This window comes from Heteronotia binoei, chromosome 1 (genome assembly GCF_032191835.1).
Source record: "Heteronotia binoei isolate CCM8104 ecotype False Entrance Well chromosome 1, APGP_CSIRO_Hbin_v1, whole genome shotgun sequence".
Lineage (NCBI taxonomy): Eukaryota > Metazoa > Chordata > Lepidosauria > Squamata > Gekkonidae > Heteronotia > Heteronotia binoei.
In genome coordinates, this window is record NC_083223.1 from 281,809,932 (window position 1) to 281,823,653 (window position 13,722).

Sequence of the window (13,722 nt, forward strand, 5' to 3'; positions counted from 1 at the left end):
CAACAGGTTGAAATTAAATCAGAAGAGTTTCCGGCTCAACATTAGGAAGAACAATTCTTCAGTGGAACAGGCTTCCTCCTAGGGAGGTGGTGGGCTCTCCTTCCTTGGAGGATTTTCAAGAGAGGCTAGATGGCCATCTGACAGCAATGAGGATCCTGTGAATTTAGGGGGAGGGATTTGTGAGTTTCCTGCATTGTGCAGGGGGTTGGACTAGATTACCCTGGAGGTCTCTTCCAATTCTATGATTCTATGACTGTTTAGAGCGGTTCCTCAGTGGAACAGGCTTCCTCGGGAGGTGGTGGGCTCTGCTTCCTTGGAGGTTTTTCAACAGAGGCTAGATGGCCATCTGACAGCAATGAATATCCTGTGAATTTAGAGGGAGGTGTTTGTGAGCTTCCTGCCTTGTGCGGGGGTTGGACTAGATGACCCTGGAGGCCCTTCCAACTCTATGATTCTATGATACCAGATAAACTGGCACTTGTTATAGGGAAAGTACTCTTTTTGATTAGTCTTCTTTTCTCTTTAGACTGCAACCTGAATACGAACTGGATCTACTAGAATAAATGTAAATTTACCTCTTTTTTGCAATATGCTTCTTCGGAGATTTATTTCCTGCCTTCAGTATCACACTTCTATGACTGGGGAAAAACTCCACTATATTAACAAACTATGCCACTACCTGAAAGGTGTTGCATTCCTCCCAGTGGAGCATGTTTGTAGCTTTTGGGTACTGTTAGACTCTTGGAACTCCCTGTCTTGGGCAGGGATGCTCTGTATTCTTGGTGCTTGTGGGGAGGGGTGCACAGTGGGAGGGCTTCTAGTGTCCTAGCCCCACTGATGGACCTCCTGATGGCACCTGGTTCTTTGGCCACTGTGTGACACAGAGTGTTGGACTGGATGGGCCATTGGCTTGATCCAGAATGGCTTCTCTTATGTTCTTATGTGACACAGAGTGTTGGACTAGATGGGCCATTGGCCTGATCCAAAATGGCTTCTCTTATGTTCTTATGTGACACAGAGTGTTGGACTGGATGGGCCATTGTCTGATCCAACATGGCTTCTCTTATGTACTTATGTGACACAGAGTGTTGGACTAGATGGGCCATTGGCCTGATCCAAAATGGCTTCTCTTATGTTCTTATGTGACACAGAGTGTTGGACTGGATGGGCCATTGGTCTGATCCAACAGGGCTTCTCTTATGTTCTTATGTCTGGGGCAGATGTGCTCTGTATTCCTGGAGCTTGGGGGGGGCACACTGGAAGGGCTTCTAGTGTCCTGGCCCCACTGATGGACCTCCTGATGGCACCTGGTTTTTTTGGCCACTGTGTGACACAGAGTGTTGGACGGGATGGGCCATTGGCCTGATCCAACATGGCTTCTCTTCTGTTCTTATGTGAAACAGAGTGTTGGACTGGATGGGCCAGTGGCCTGAACCAACATGGTTTCTCTTATGTTGTTATGTGACACAGAGTGTTGGACTGGATGGGCCATTGGCCTGATCCAACATGCCTTCTCTTATGTTCTTATATGACACAGAGTGTTGGACTGTATGGGCCATTGGCCTGATCCAACATGGCTTCTCTTATGTTCTTATGTGACTCAGAGTGTTGGACTGGATGGGCCATTGGCCTGATCCAACATGGCTTCTCTTATGTTCTTACGTGACTCAGAGTGTTGGACTGGATGGGCCATTGGCCTGATCCAACATGGCTTCTCTTATGTTCTTATGTGACACAGAGTGTTGGACTGGAGGGGCCATTGGCCTGATCCAAGATGGCTTCTCTTATGTTCTTACTGCAGGCTCAGGTCTCCCTTGGACCCAGTGCCACTGTTATCAGAATCAGAAGACTGTAGATTTATACCCCTCCCTTCACTCTGAATTTCAGAGCGGCTCACAATCTCCTTTCCTTTCCTCCCCCACAACAGACACCCTGTGAGGTGGGTGGGGCTGAGAGGGCTCTCACAGCAGCTGCCCTTTCAAGGCTCCTACGAGAGCTATAGCTGACCCAAGGCCATTCCAGCAGCTGCAAGTGGAGGAGTGGGGAATCAAACCCAACTTTCCCAAGTAAGAGTTCATGCACTTAACCACTACATACAACAAACTGGTTCTCAGGGTGACATTCCAGCTTAGGACTGTTCCTTGAAAAACTATGATTTAGGTATGGTGCTCCATGCTCTTATGCTTTTTGGGGCTCTTTAGCTTGGAGAAACATCAACTGCAGGGTGACATGATAGAGGTTTACAATATTATGCATGGGATGGAGAAGGTAGAGAAAGAAGTCCTTTTCTCCCTTTCTCACAATACAAGAATTCGTGGGCATACAATGAAATTGCTGGAGCAGTCGGGTTAGAACAGATAAAAGGAGGTACTTCTTCACCTAAAGGGTGATTAACATGTGGAATTCACCTGCCTCAGGAGGTGGTGGTGGCTACAAGCATAGCCAGCTTCAAGAAGGGGTTAGATAAAAATATGGAGCAGAGGTCCATCAGGGGCTATTAGCCACAGTGTGTGTGTATATATGTATGTATATATACATAAAAAAAATTGGCCATTGTGTATGTTGGACTGGATGGGCCGTTGGCCTGATCCAACATGGCTTCTCTTCTGTTCTTATGTGACTCAGAGTGTTGGACTGGATGGGCCATTGGCCTGATCCAGTATGGCTTCTCTTATGTTCTTATGTTCTTAAACCACCCCGTAAAAAGCCTGCCGTGAAAATGTCATGATCCAACGTCACCTCAGAGTTGGAAACGGCTGGTGCTTGCACAGGGGACTACCTTTACCTTTCCCCCTTACAATCAGGCCTGAATTCAGCCGGAGCTCACAGGAGCACAGCTCCTGAACCTTCTGAGGGTTCCCCGTCTTCCTCCCCGCCTCCCTTGTCCATTGAATAGGAGGTGCAGCTGCAGAACAATCCCTGGATTAGGAGAGCGGGCAGCCAGCCAGCCGCCAGGGGCTTTGCCACGCCCCAGCAGCCCTCATTAACCCCTGGAGAAGACACACCACCCTGGAGAGCCAGTTTGGTATAGTGGTTAAGTGTGCGGACTCTTATCTGGAGAACCGGGTTTGATTCCCCACTCCTCCACTTGTACCTGCTGGATGGCCTTGGGTCAGCCATAGCTCTGGCAGAGGTTGTCCTTGAAAGGCAGCTGCATGTGAGAGCCCTCTCCAGCCCCACCCACCTCACAGGGTTGTCTGTTGTGGGGGAGGAAGGGAAAGGAGATTGTGAGCCGCTCTGAGACTCTTCAGAGTGGAGGGCGGGATATAAATCCAATATCTTCATCTACCTCACAGGGTGTCTGTTGTGGGGGAGGAAGGGAAAGGAGATTGTGAGCCGCTCTGAGGCTCTTCGGAGTGGAGGGCGGGATATAAATCCAATATCTTCATCTACCTCACAGGGTGTCTGTTGTGGGGAGGAAGGGAAAGGAGATTGTGAGCCGCTCTGAGACTCTTCAGAGTGGAGGGCGGGATATAAATCCAATATCTTCATCTACCTCACAGGGTGTCTGTTGTGGGGGAGGAAGGTAAAGGAGATTGTGAGCCGCTCTGAGACTCTTTGGAGTGGAGGGCGGGATATAAATCCAATATCTTCTTCTTTTTCCACTTCTGAGGTGATTTTGGGCAGCGGGTGGCTTGCTTGCCTTTAGACTGGGGGGAGTCCAGGAGAGCCCCAGTGTGAGCGAGGCCTGCTTGGGCTGGCTGGATCTCTAGGCAGCCCAAGCAGGCCTCGCTCACCAGGGCTCTCCTTTCTTGCATCGGGTTGCTTTTGGCTGGGGGGGCGCGGCATATGCTAATGAATTATGCTAATGAGCCCCACCAAGTATTTTGCTACAAAACGACTCCTGCTTACAAGGAAGTTTAGAATTCAGCAACCCTGGCTAGGGTTTCCAATCTCCAGGTGGGTAGCAGGGGAGCCCCTAAGGGTTCTGTGACTAAACCAGCCTCCAATATGCTCAACAAATTTTCATTAAAGTTTATAACAGAAACATAAACAACCCTTAGAGCAATAAATTGCACATAAGATGAAATCATACAATATGCATGGTCCTTAGAAAGGACAAATAGGTGAAGTACAACAATATGCACAGTCTTTCTTGGGACCAGTACTCCTTCAAACGGTTACAGCCAAGAACTGGCAGATAAAGTCTTCTTCACGAATCAGACTGCTGTAGAAAAAAAGCCAACAGTAGCAGACAGCTACAAAGGCGGCGCCTCTCTGCCTCCGTTTCTCAGAAGCTTCCACAGGCTTAATGCAAAAAATTTACAAAATTGACAATGGAACTCAATCCTTCAAATGCAATGTAAGCGATGTTTATAATGTGGTGCACCACATTATAAGCACCAATGGAGGGACGGCATTTGAAAGGTGTGCCGTCCCTTTAAATGTGATGGCCAGAACTCCCTTGGAGTTCAATTATGCTTGTCACAGCCTTGATCTTGGACCCGCCTCCAAAGTCTCCTGGCTCTACCCCCCAAAGTCTCCTGGCTCCACCCCCAAAGTCTCCTGGCTCCACCCCCAACGTCTCCTGGCTCCACCCCCAAAGTCCCCAGATAGTTCCTGAATTGGACTTGGCAAGTCTAAGGTGTCCCCCACCCCGTGGCGAATCTAGCTGCAGCGATCCTCTATCAGGTTTCCCCCGTCAGGGTGAAGGGCTGCTTTTATCTGGCTCTCTGCTCTCCGGCCTGACCCAACGGCTGTGCCACATGGAGTCCCTTGGGCCTGGCCCTTCTCTTCTGTTCCATCTATCCCTTTCCACCCCTGCGGGCTTCCTCTGAAGGGAAAACCCGCTCGCCCTGCCTTTGGGATTCAGCCGGCCCCGCCATCTTCCTCAAGGAAGACGCCTTGTCATTCCTTGTCCGTGCGGGCGCTGAATCGTCTCCGTCTCTGCGAATTTCTGCAAAAATCATATCGCCTTCGACTTCAGGACCAGCTGCCCGGAAAGCTAGGAAAGCCCTTTTGCGGCCTGCCGGCTATGAAAGGGACATCTGTGTTTGAAAATAGCACCTCGCTCATCAGGAGACGCAAATAGACATTGAGGCACAGGCATGCTCACCTATTTCCGGACGTATTCCTTCTCTCTTCTTTTGCCAATGACTGGCATCATTTAAAATTAAACAGAAGGGGAGCGGCCGTGGCCGTAATTTATATATAGAAAGGAGCTCGGACTGCACAGCAGATTAAAATATTAAAGCCTTATTTTAAAGGGGCTTTCATCGAGTACTTTCCACCCATCCCCTTTTTTTAAAAAATGACCACCTGCTAAATGTTTCAGCGTTGGGCAGGGTGAATTCGTTGCGGGGTTTCAACGAGCAGATAGAAAAGCTTTAAGCAGGATTAAATTTGTTACCGATCTCGGTCTGTTTTATCCTTTTCACATGGACACGAGCCAGGTGAAGGAGGGGAGGCAAATTAACAAGATTCTTTCCCTCTAACCCTTTCTAAGAGGCCCTCCTTTAAAAAAAAAAAAATCACAGCCAGTGTATTATATTTCTCCCATTCTCTTACCTTGCTCAGGAAGACCTGTGGAACCCGTCGGCTGCCAGCACAATGAAGAAGGGTGTCTTTGTGCTGAAGGATTCTTCTGGTTCAGGGGTGCACAGATGGTCCACGCGCTGTTCGTTCCTGCTATTGTCTGGGCGTGTATGCACTGCGCACTCTCTCTGTCTCTCCCTCTCCCTCTATCTACTGCAATGCAGCCCCTCCTAACGAGGCAGCCTAATTACCCCTCCTTCTCGGGGCTTTGAGACCCATGAATCAGCTATCAGAATATTTTTCTATTTCCAGTCGTGGGGGGAGACAGGAGGAAGGCGAATGCAAGCGGGATATTATTATACGTGCTCAGAGGACACATTCGGTAGCGAGGAACAGGAGCGGTGTCTCCAGGAGAAGAAAAGAGAATGACAAATTAGTATTAGTTGATGATTAATCGATTGCTGGGTTATTCGGTTGCAATCCTCTATGTGCGGGGCGCGGCCAAACTGGTGAGAGCCCGTTTGGTGTAGTGGTAAGTGTGCAGACTCTTATCTGGGAGAACCAGGTTTGATTCCCCACTCCTCCACATGCAGCTGCTGGGATGGCCTTGGGTCAGCCATAGTTCTGGCAGAGGTTGTCTTTGAAAGGGCAGCTGCTGTGAGAGCCCTCTCAGCCCCACCCGCCTCACAGGGTGTCTGTTGTGGGGGAGGAAGGGAAAGGAGATTGGGAGCCGCTCTGAGACTCTTCGGAGTGGAGGGCAGGATATAAATCCAATATCTTCTTCTTCAGAGCACCCCGATATCTGGTGAGGTGGTTAAGTGCATGGACTCTTATCTGGGAGAACCGGGTTTGATTCCCCACTTCTCCACTTGCACCTGCTGGAATGGCCTTGGGTCAGCCATAGCTGTCTCAATAGGAGTTGCCCTTTGAAAGGGCAGCTTCTGTCAGAGCTCTCTCAGCCCCACCCACCTCACAGGGTGTCTGTTGTGGGGGAGGGAGATAACAGAGATTGTGAGCTGCTCTGAGATTCAGAGTGGAGGGCGGGATATAAATCCAGTATCATCTTCTTCTTCTTTAGAATGTGTCTGGCTTCTGGGGGACACCCCATCTCCTTTGTCGTTCACCTTTGCTCTTGGTGCTGAGATTTAATTCCCGTCCTACCATGATGGAGTTGCCAACTCTGAGTTAGGAAATTCCTGGAAATCTGGGCCTTGAAGCTGGGGAGGCTGCGGTTTGGTGAAGGGAGGAGTTCAACAGGCTATCATGCCCCAGACTCCGCCCTCCAAAGCAGTCAGTCTCTCCAGGAGAACTGATCTGTGTGGTCGGTCCGGAGAGCTGTTGTAATTCCAAGAGATCTCCAGGTCCGCCAGGAGGTCGGCAACCCTGCATGCTCTTTGCAATCACACACACACATGTTCCTGCAGTTTCATTTCGCTTTCACAGCAGGTTCAATTAGCTTTCATTGTTAACTGAGTGACCTGTTCTTCAGAAACTTGCTCAACCATTCCCAAAAAGCATTTTACGAGCTGGAATCTAAGAAATGATTTTGTGATCTCTTGAATCTCACCTCCCATGGTTTGTGGGTCTCTCCTCCTTCCTTCCTTCCTTCCTTCCTTCCTTCCTTCCTTCCTTCCTTCCTTCCTTCCTTCCTTCCTTCTTCCTTCCTTCCTTCCTTCCTTCCTTCCTTCCTTCCTTCCCCTCCCTCCCTCCCTCCCTCCCCTCCCTCCCTCCCTCCCTCCTTTCTTTCTTTCTTTCTTTCTTTCTTTCATTTCTTTCTTTCTTCCTTCCTTCCTTCCTTCCTTCCTTCCTTCTTCCTTCCTTCCTTCTCCTTCCTTCCTTCCTTCCTTCCTTTCTTTTCTTTCTTTCTTTCTTTCTTTCTTTCTTTCTTTCTTTCTTTCTTTCTTACTTTCTTTCTTTCTTTCTTTCTCTCTCCCACAAGAACTCCAGTGCCCAAAGAGATCTTAACAAAAACATACAGATGCAGTTGGTAAAAACACCTGAAAACTCCAGCCAAGTTCTTTCTCAAACGCCCATTAGGTATCTTAATTTGCGGCTTTGTATCTGTATGTTTTTGTTAAGATCTCTTTGGTTTAGGGTGGTTTTTTATTGGTCACTTTTGTTGTTTGCAGTTTGACTTACGAGGAAGCTGCAGGAGCAGCGGAACGCAATCAAATCCGGGGTTTGCGTGAGGTTAGAATTTGTCCTTCAGAAGTCAACAAACAACGGAGGGACTCCTGCGGAACATTATTTTTGAGTCTTTGTACTCATTTTGGAAAACTCTGTGACTGTGTGGGGTCCTCCTTGAGTATTGTTTTGAGACTGTTGTTTTCTATTTATACTGTATGAATGTATGCCCACTGTTGTGGCTGTTCATTTCATTATAATAGAACTTTATATACAACAGTTAAGAGTGTTTGTTTGTGCACAATATTTTGTATTTTTGTATTTCATATATTGTGCTGCCACTGTTCTTTTGCATTCTAAACCAAACATGGCTGCTTTGGAGGGGGGGGGTCTCTGGCCTTGTATCCCCCTGTCCTTCCCGGCTCCACCCCCAAATCTCCAGGAATTTCCCAACCTGGAGCTGGCAACCCTACCACCAAAGCTCCTTGGGGGCGACCGGGGCAAAGCTGCAGCTTCAGTTGTGCCCTCCGCCCTGCGGATTGCTTTCCCCATCACCCCTGTTTGGACTCCATGATATTGTAGGGTTGCCAGCCTCCAGGCGGGGACTGGGGATCTCCTGCTTTTTTCAACTCATCTCCAGCTGGCAGAGATCTGTTTCCCTGGAGAAAACGGCTTCTTGAAAGGGTGGCCTCTATTTTACTATGCCCCTCCCCTCCCCAAACCCGGCCCTTTCCCAGCCCCAAAGTCTCCAGGTATTTTCCTGGTTTGATTCGCCACTCCTCCAGATGCAGCTGCTGGTGTGAGCGTGAGTCTGTCACAAGTTCTCGCAGAGCTGTTCCTCTCAAGAGCAGTTTCTGTCAGAGCTCTCTCAGCCCCACCTACCTCATAGGATCTCTGTTGTGGGAGGGGAAGGAAAAGGAGATTGGAAGTCTGGCTTTCCAAGCATGCCAAGAACGCCAGTTTGGTATAGTGGTGAAGTGTGCAGACTCTTATCTGGGAGAGCCAGGTTTGATTCCCCACTCCTTCACTCGTAGCTGCTGGAATGGCCTTGGGTCGGCCATAGCTCTCGCAGGAGTTGTCCTTGAAAGGGCAGCTTTTGTCAGAGCTCTCTCAGCCCCACTCACCTCACAGGGTGTCCGTTGTGGGGATGAGGATAAAGGAGATTGCAAACTGCTCTGAGATTCAGAGTAGAGGGGGGTATAAATCCAATATCATCATGCACCTGCTTATGTGTTCCTGAGTCAGTTACAAGTTCTCACAGAGCTGTTCCTCTCAAGAGTAGTTTCTGTCAGGGCTCTCTCAGCCCCACCTGCCTCACAGGCAGTGCTCCCTCTAAGCTGAGTTAGCGTGAGCTAGCTCACAGATTTTTAGCCCCCCAGCTCACACATTTTCGCCTTAGCTCAGGAAAAATGGCCCCGGAGCACAATAATGTGTGCAGGAGCTCACAACTTTAATGCCAGTAGCTCACAAAGTAGAGATTTTGCTCACAAGACTCTGCAGCTTAGAGGGAACATTGCTCACAGGGTGTCTGTTGTGGGGAGGGAAGGGAAAAAAGATTGTAAGCCTGGCTTTCCAAGCATGCCAAGAACGCCAGTTTGCTGTAGTGGTGAAGTGTGCAGACTCTTATCTGGGAGAGCCAAGTTTGATTCCGCACTCCTCCACTCACAGTTGCTGGAATGGCCTTGGGTCAGCCATAGCTCTGGCAGAGGTTGTCCTTGAAAGGGCAGCTCCTGGGAGAGCTCTCTCAGCCCCACCCACCTCACAGGGTGTCTGTTGTGGGGGAGGAAGATAAAGGAGATTGTGAACGGCTCTGAGATTCAGAGTGGAGGGGAGGTATAACTCCAATATCATCATCGTCGTCATTATGATTACGTCCACCAGCTGATGTGATCTTGAGTCAGTTGCAAGTTCTCACAGAGCTGTTCCTCTCAAGAGTAGTTTCTGTCAGGGCTCTCTCAGGGCAGTGCTCCCTCTAAGCTGAGTTAGTGTGAGCTAGCTCACAGATTTTTAGCCCCCAGCTCACACACTTTCATCTTAGCTCAGGAAAAATGGCCCCAGAGCAAATTGATTTGTGAGCAGGCAGCTCACAACTTTCAGGCCAGTAGCTCACAAAGTAGAGTTTTTGCTCGCAAGACTTTGTAGCTTAGAGGGAACGTTGCTCACAGAGTGTCCTTTGTGGGGAAAGGAGATTGTAAGCCGCTCTTGAGGCTTCTTCAGGTAGTGAAGGACAAGGAATAAATCCAGCCACCTCCTCCTCCTTCTTCCAACCCTTGGGGAGAACTTTTCACTAGAGCTGCCTTTAGGGGGCGGTGAAGGCCTATTGTTTTATTAGGAAGGCCTATTGTTGTTTTCATAGGCTCCAAATTCTGGTTTTGTGGATGTGCTCTGAATCTGCCCTTACACAGACACACGCTCTCCCTTTCTCTTGAACTGGACAGGGCGCTTTCTGCTCCTGAAATTACAGCGGATCTCCGGATGACAGAGATCAATTCCCCTGGAGAAAACGCCTGCTTTAATTCATTTATTATGAGAGCCGGATCTGACATAAATGAGGCCTTGTGTGGCCGGGCCATGTGTGTACCTCTTTAAGATTAGAGAGAGTAGGGGTATAAGCTTTATAAAGGACACTGACAAACACAATTAAAGATGTTTTTTTAAAAAAACTTAAACCATGCTTAAAATATTAGCGCTCACTGCTCTGAAAGGTGCTTTCTTTGTCTTTCTCCCGTGGGATCCAGGGAACTGGGCAAAGGAAGCTCAAGCTCTCTCCTTCCTTCCCCAGGGGACTGGGGGAGGGGGAGCCTCAGCCAATAGTAGCCAATAGAGAGGACTGGATCGGTAGCTCTGCTGTGCGATTGTGATAACCTGGCGATGCAAGCTCTTCCTTCCCCCTCCCCCTTCCTCCCCAAGGCAGGAGCCTCAGCCAATGGAGAAAATAGAGGCTTTGCTCCGTAGCCCCTGTGCGATTGAGCAAGCCTTGCCCCCAAAGAAGGTGCCCCTATCCCTCATTATTTCCAACGGAGGGGAGGCATTGAAAAGGTCTGTGGTCCCTTTCAATGTGATGGCCAGAACTCTCTTTGAGGTTCAATCGTGCTTGTCACACCCTTGCTCCTGGCTCCACCTCCAAAGTCTCCTGGCTCCACCCCCAAAGTCCCCAAATATTTCTTGACTTGGACTTGGCAACCCTATTCTTTCTTCAGCCTGTTCGTAGCGCACAGAGCTACAACATACACTGTTCCTACTGTTGCCAAACACCAGCTGGAGATCTTCCCAGAATTTCCTTTGATCTCCAGCCTACAGAGATGAACTCCCCTGGAGGAAATGGCTGCTTGGGAAGGCGGAGCCTATGGCATTTATACCCTTCTGAGGTCCCTCCCCAAACCTCCAGGAATTTCTCAATCCAAAGTTGGCAGCCTTAACCAGCCCCCGCGCCTTTTGACATTAGGAACGTTTCGCTTTCGCTTTCTCTTCCCAATAGCCACGTCAACCTCTACCACTGCAGGCAAAGAGAGGCTCAGAGATGGTTAGATTCTCACCTCTGGAAACGCCTTGCATTGTTGTTGTTATTGTTCAGTCACACAGTCGAGTCTGACTCTTTGAGACCCCATGGACAAAGTCCCGCCAGGCCCTCCTGTCTTCCACCATCCTCCGAAGTCTGCCCAAATTTGTGTTAGTTACATCAGTGACGCTGTCCAGCCATCTTATCTGTTGCCGTCCCCTTCTTCTTTTGCCTTCTGTCTTTCCCAGCATTAGGGTCTTCTTGAGTGCTCCCTTCTCATTGGGTGGCCAAAGGATTTGAGCTTCAGCTTCAGCATCTGACCTTCCAGGGAACAGTCTGGGTTGATTTCCCTTAGGACTGACTGATTGGATCTTCCTGCAGTCCAAGGGACTCTCAAGAGTCTTCTCCAGCAACTGCTCCCTTCTCTTTGGGTGGCAAAAGTATTTGAGCTTCAGCATCTGACCTTCCAGGGAACAGTCTGGGTTGATTTCCCTTAGGACTGACTGACTGGATCTTCTTGCAGTCCAAGGGACTCTCAAGAGTCTTCTCCAGCAAGTGCTCCCTTCTCATTGGGTGGCAAAAGTATTTGAGCTTCAGCTTCAGCATCTGACCTTCCAGGGAACAGTCTGGGTTGATTTCCCTTAGGACTGACTGATTGGATCTTCTTGCAGTCCAAGGGACTCTCAAGAGTCTTCTCCAGTGAGTGCTGCCTTCTCATTTAGTGGCCAGAGTATCTGAGCTTCAGCTTCAGCATCTGACCTTCCAGGGAACAGTCTGGGTTGTCTTCCCTTAGGACTGACTGATTGGATCTTCTTGCAGTTCAAGGGACTCTCAAGAGTCTTCTCCAGCACCACAGCTCGAAAGCATCTATTCTTCTGCGCTGGGCCTTCCTTATGGTCCAGCTCTCACAGCCATACATGACTACTGGGAATACCATCGCTTTGACTATACGGACTTTTGTTGGCAGGGTGATGTCTCTACTTTTATTAAACTGCCCAGGTTCGCCATAGCTGTCCCCCCAAGGAGCAAACATCTTTTAATTTCATGGCTGCAGTCACCATCTGCAGTGATCATGCATTTTAGCAGGCTACAATTAAAACCTGCGAAGACGCTAACTGGATCAGCAAAAACTGAGAGCTGTCTGCATTCCTTTTTTTTAATTCTCTCTCACACACACTCCCACACAGTTTTTGGCACAAAGGGAGGGAAAGTAACCCTTGCAGAGGGGGAAAGGGGGAGGGAAGAGCCCATCACAAGGCCTCTCTTCGTGAGATGGGCCCCAGCACCCACCGGGTCTCTGGCCATGCTATTAATTATGGTGACAAGGTTTTTAAAAATGGGGACAATAGATTCCTTGTTAGGCGCTGGGACTTTAGTGGCTGGGAGCAAGAAGGGGTGGGTGGGGGGAAGGGGGCTATTGTGGGTGCTAACCAGAGCCCTCCGTTCATTTTGGCCTGCTCAGCTTCCTTCCAAGGGGCTTTGATGGAGTTCGCAGTTAAGGTCCTCGTGGATTGGTTGTCCGTGGGTTCTCTTCGGAACGGGTCGCGACTGATTCTTTCGTTTAAGTGAATCGTTTCTAGACTGCCTCCCAGCCATCCGGCACTCGAAAAAAGAAAAAGACGCACAGGAATCAAAATGCACCGAGAGCCACTAGGAAATCCATCAGCTTGTCAAACGCGTCATAAAAACAACTCACCAAATCGTATAAGCAGGGTTGCCAATCCCCAGGTGGGGGCAGGAGATCCCCTGGTTTGGAGGCCCTCCCTCCACTTCAGGGTCATCAGAAAGGGGGGGGGAGGAAATGTCTGCTGGGCACTCCATTATACTTTAATGGGCGGCAACAGTGGGAGGGCTTCTAGTGTCCTGGCCCCACTGGTGGACCTCCTGATGGCACCTGGGTTTTTTTTGGCCACTGTGTGACAGAGAGTGTTGGACTGGATGGGCCACTGGCCTGATCCAACATGGCTTCTCTTCTGTTCTTATGTGACACAGAGTATTGGACTGGATGGGCCACTGGCCTGATCCAACATGGCTTCTCTTATGTTCTTATGTGACACAGAGTGTTGGACTGGAGGGGCCACTGGCCTGATCCAACAGGGCTTCTCTTATGTTCTTATGTGACACAGAGTGTTGGACTGGAGGGGCCACTGGCCTGATCCAACAGGGCTTCTCTTATGTTCTTATGTGACTCAGAGTGTTGGACTGGAGGGGCCTCTGGCCTGATCCAACAGGGCTTCTCTTATGTTCTTATGTGACACAGAGTGTTGGACTGGATGGGCCACTGGCCTGATCCAACAGGGCTTCTCTTATGTGACACAGAGTGTTGGACTGGGTGGGACACTGGCCTGATCCAACAGGGCTCTTCTTATGTTCTTATGTGACACAGAGTGTTGGACTGGATGGGCCACTGGCCTGATCCAACAGGGCTTCTCTTATGTTCTTATGTGACACAGAGTGTTGGACTGGGTGGGACACTGGCCTGATCCAACATGGCTTCTCTTATGTTCTTATGTCTGGGGCAGTGATGCTCTGTATTCTTGGTGCTTGACCTGATCCAACATGGCTTCTCTTCTGTTCCTATGTGGCACAGAATGTTGGACTGGATGGGCCAGTGGCCTGATCCA